Source organism: Barbus barbus (genome assembly GCF_936440315.1).
Source record: "Barbus barbus genome assembly, chromosome: 48".
Taxonomy (NCBI): domain Eukaryota; kingdom Metazoa; phylum Chordata; class Actinopteri; order Cypriniformes; family Cyprinidae; genus Barbus; species Barbus barbus.
Window position 1 is genome coordinate 11,107,504 of NC_136726.1, and position 5,650 is coordinate 11,113,153.

A 5,650-nucleotide genomic window follows, 5' to 3' on the forward strand; every position below is an offset into this window, starting at 1 on the left:
GTTCGGACGCGCGTGCGTCTCCTGTTTAACGGAGGCTGCGGGTCTGCACGCGAGTTTCGTCTCGGTTCAAAATCGACGTCATCACTGTTAAATCTGTCAATCTCTGGGCGATTCCACTTACAGAGCGCGCGGGAACACCTGGTTACAGTAGGCCAACAAACATGTTTTATTACGATTTTTTATTATTATTATTTATTATTATTCTAAAATGCATAGGCGCAGTTATGAGATTTTTTTGTCTTTTTCTTTTCATCTAACAGATTAGGAATACCTCAATTAAGCCATCTTCGATCTGGTGAAATTCACATTTAATATGCTAGGTTTTTTAGATCAAAGGGGAGTTAGCATTAATATTAATACACTATAAAAACAAAAATGTTTTTTCTTTATATTACTGTAAGAAAAAAAATGCCAGTTGCTAGAACTTTGCCCGAAAAAAATCAGTGATGGTAGGCCTATTACAAGCATTTTGGTGACTGTATATTTTATTTTCTAACTTAATGCAAGTGGTAACCTATAATCTTTCGTTCAATGAAAGTCCACAAATTCAATCACATAAAATAAACAGGGTATGATGCATAATAGTAAATATTACTATGAATGCAACACAAAACCCTATGTAAAAGATAAATACATAAATAAATAAAAAAGCAGTGGGGGCCAGTGGGGTTATTTTGGACCCCAGTGACAAAAGCAGTTGTCATTCTTTAAAGTATCTTATTTTTTGTTACACAAATTTTTGCTTTTTATCATTTTTAATTTTAAAGGGTACCCCATAGTTTACATATGCAAGTCAAAATTGGTTTCTTACATTTTCCATCTTATATCTATGTACGTAATTGCATGTAGGCAATGTTAAATATCACGTTGACGTTCAGATTTATATTTAGTAAGAAAGTAAATATCAAGCTGCCACTTATGAGGTGCTTTTATCCATTACAGTACAGGTTATTTATAACAGTGACAATCCCACTGGATCATCAGCGTGAGGTTAGGTATACACACAATCTAGATTAACATCAAACTTTAAACAGTGTTTTTAAAAAAATACGCTAATTTAACTCATATATGCATTCCAGAATGAAGACTTGCTTTCTCATGCTTATTAGTTTTAGTTTTGAAGGTTTTTTCTAAAACCTCTCTAAAACGTCTTCTTCATTTAGTGATGGAGCTATTTGCTTTGTCTCTTGATGATATAATTAATAGTGAACTCTTTTAATGCATATATTCAGATTTAAATGTAATCCATTTTCTTTGCCGTTAATGTCATTTTTCATATTATTCCCAAGTACAGCTGTCCACACATGACATCCCATCACATTCTCATATTGTTCTCACGTACTCCGAGCTTCAGTAGAAGAATGGCAATCAATCAGCGGGGACCCAATTAAATATGTTCAGAATACCGCACCACTGCAAAGTCAAGCTGCTACTGAAATATCCTGCCCTATAATAACATGTTCCCCCTGTGTTGCCAATATATCTCCAACAGATCTAGTCTTTTTTTCTCCAGCTCTATCTCTCAATTTCCATTTTGTCTAAGGGGAATATCTATATTTGACTCTGCAGTGTTTGTTGGAAGTACTGTATGAAAATATGTGGCAGGACAACCCAGTTCCAATTTATTAAGCCTGCTTTCATTTATTTACTTTTTACATTTGTTTTCCATAGTAATTGCAACGTCTCAGTGGAGACACTGGAAAGTGATCTTGGTGTGATATATATAAGCAATATGAGCCAGACCCAGTACCCTATTTTGTTTTCTATTTTTGGTAGATGAAAGGTAAATTTATTCACACCGAGATAATTCCAGTTTGCAAATGACAGCAACCCATGGAAACCAAATGTTTGAGTATGAATATTTATATTCATCAAGTATTTAGCAACAGCTAATATAGAGAAAATAAACAATGTGATGTAAACAATCGCTGAAATTCCACATCAGATAAATACCTTGAATTAAACTGAGAAACATTTCAATTCATAGACTTAATCTCTCAGATCAATGCAGGGACGAGCCGCTGTTTGCCCTTTTTTAATCTAAATCCCTTTACTTAATTTGGAATCAGAAATCCATTTGTTCAGAGAACGTCTAAAACAAATTACGTGAAGAGCATCAGCACCAAACTTTAGATTTGCAATGAGAAAGATTACTTACTAAACATTTATCTCATGCTAATGAGAGCATTGGATACTAGATGAATTAAAGGGACAGTTCACCCAAAAATGTAAATTCTGGAATACAATGGAAGCCTATGGGAACTGAAAATGGTTAGTTCCTAATATTCTTCAAAATATCTTCTTCGAAGAAAGATTTTCATGCAGGTTTGGAAAGACATGAAAGGCGTTAAATACACTACCACATTTTGTGCTATATTCCACATCTTCTGAAGTCATATGAAAGATTTATGTGAAAACATTTCCAAATTATGTAGTATTCACTGATAATCTTCAAGTGTAGTGAGCTGTTAACCATTGCGAAAGAATAATAGAATCAATAAGTTGAACTTAAGATCCAAACTGTTTGAGTCCAAAATGGTTTGAATGAAATTCAGGGTTTTTTAAAAAAACTACTTGTGCTAATGTGCTTTACAGTCAGGATAAAAATAAAGTTGAAAAAACATGTTAATGAATCTTGACTCACACCATCTTCCTGTCTGAGAGCCAAGGGCGCTCTCACCTGCACTCTAATGTTATGCAGCATTTCTGTCACCGTTATCACTGCAACACTCTGGGGGAGCAAAGCGCAGACCACCGCTTGACTGCTGGATGTCTCTAAAGCACAGTTTACACTCCACAATACATTTGACATCACGGCGAGTCTCCTTATAATCAATACCTTTGTCATTGTCAGAATTAGTCACAAGGCCTCTCCACTGACCCTGGGAATCCTGCACCTTGATGAATCTGTGAAAATGAAGGTCTAGAAAATCACATCTAGTGAGCAAAGCAATGACTGTGTAAAAGTCACAGATTGCTCTGGAAAATACTGTCATTTAAAGGAAACCATTCAGCCAAAATTGTAAACCCTGTCATTAATTACTCACCTTCACATCATTCCAAACATGTATGACTTGATTTATTCCATGTAACAAAACAGAAGATAATTTGAAGAATTTCAAAAGTGCTTTTTGTTCATACAAAAAAATCAGTAGATGACTTTCGATGTATGGACAAAAGCAGCTGTCATTCTTTATTCATTCATCTTATTTTTTGTTACACAAAAGTTATGAAGTTAAAGGGGTCATGACATGAGAAATCAAATTTGCCTCGACCTTTTGGCATATAAGAGGTCTTTGTACCTTTAAAACATCCTGCAAATTTCATAGCTTAAAACGTCCTTCTCATCATAAACAAAGCATTTATTTAATTAAGCTCCAAAATAGGCTCGTTTTGGATCCGAGGGGCAAGGTGACGTCACCTGGGCGCAGTCATTTGCATAAACACCGCCTCCAGAGCAAGACATTGACGAATAGTCATCTTCTCACCATAGGCCCCGCCCACTGGCGTTGAGTCGTTTAATGGCTTACACTTGATCATGTTCGTGTTGCAGTTCAATAAAATAAAATAGTTATGAAGTCCCATGAGATTGTGTTGGTAAAAGCACATAACAAATACTCTGAACAGCTAAGATTCATCTTTATTGGAAAACTGCACCTAAGGTTTTTTCTTGATTTTTCAATGAATAATGACTTCAAACTCTGTTTGGCATAACTCATATATCTATCTTATACTATCTTTGTGCTACTTAGACTATATACTATCTTTATGATACTTTTATGATGATTTTTGTCATTTTGAAGCTTAACAGCTCCAGTCATCACTTTCATTATATTAAAGTGGCCAGAATATTCTTTAATAAAATCATCTGTTCAAAATCATACAGATTCAGCACCACATGAAAGTGAGTCATTTCTTGAAGAACTATCACTTTAACTCAAGACAAAAGCACATCCGATTAAAATGACAATGAATAGCAGGTGAAATGACTCACAGCTTTCGAAATCAAACACATTTGATGCTGATGTGCAGATGAAAGACTTTCTGCTCTGACAGGTGTTCGAACCACAGGATCGTGGCTTCTAGGGTGTGAAAACTTCATTCCAATTCAGCATAATTAGTCATGACAGATTTTAACCAAACAAAATACAAGAAGCTTGAAGAGGAGAAGAAATTGATACACTTTAAGGAAATTCCACCCCCAACCAATGTCTAACCGCACAGCGCATCCTTATTACAGTTTGGGTTGTGCAATCCAATTTGGATGAATCCCATTAAATGTGACATCCACCTTCAATATGCATTCCAGTAAATCTGCTGCATTTCAGCAATGTTTTTCCCCGTTTCAAGATATGTTGATCCATATGGCAGTCAAATCTCAGGCTGTTGTTTAGTAAAAAATTGGAACCATATATATTTAAAACTGCATTGTGGAGCTGAAACTGTATCCTTTGATATGAGCATGAGCGATGTGTTTCTGCTGTCAGAGGTAACCAGAACGGATTAAGCCTCACAGTTTCCCTCCCAGACAGTCCGAAAGAAAAGCTGATGGTAGAGATCCCAATCAAAGAGAGGTGGGAAACTGTGACAAGTCCAGATACGTTGAGTGATAAGAAGGCAGGGGCTCTTCTTCTCTCGCCTGCCCGGAAATACTTTTGTAATCAATCTACGCAGACTAATTCGGGCCAGACTCCAGTGTTTCAAAAGAGGTGAAGAAGGGAAGTGAGAAATGGTCTGACAGGCCAGTGTAAAGCTTGTGTAAAGCAGTGTGAAGCTGTAGAGTAGCCCCATACATGTATGCCTTAATAAAGTGGATACAATATTAAATTCAAGTTGTAAAGCTGGAGCATATTAATTAGTTGCTGATGCAGTGGAAATTTTTTATAAAGCCATTTTAAGTATTCATACTGTGATGGTTACATCAAGTGCAATTTGATGTAACAATTATTCTTATAACTTGATTGGATTGTCCACTTATACTTGTCACGGTGGAGAGTTAAATATTCGCTAAAAATATCAGGGAGGGGTAAACAATAAGAATGAAAATATACAACCGTTCCTAATGAAGAGTTTGTGAAACATAGTAAATTTGCTAAATAAGCGCAATGAAATCCAGTTATTTACTGATTTATCAAAATGATACAACTTTTATGTGAGACTTTTATTTGACTTTTTTATTTTTATATAGTCAGTTTGGACTATAGTTAACTAAAATTGTAAAAACGTTTATGTGATAACCAATGCCACTTTTATCATTTATTTAATGAAAAATGAAACAACTAATACTGAATTGTTTTTTTTTATAAAAACTACAAAATGACTAAAACTTTAAAATATAAAGAAAATATGAAAATAAAACCTAATTCAAACTATTATCCCAAAAAATCTCTATAAAAGCAAAATTTTACTGTTTTGAATGTGAATATTGCACTGGTGGTAAAATAATGATATTGGGGCAAGCCATGTGTGGGTTTTTAAAAATGATGTATTTGTGACAACGAAGATTCTACAATATTTATCATTATCTTCTATTGTAATGGACAGATGTGTAGCTCTCTCAAAATATGTCATTAAAAACCCTTGGTAACCTTATGTTTAAATCTTGTTTCAAAGAAAACTTTTGTTGTTGTGATTTAATCATTCATGCATC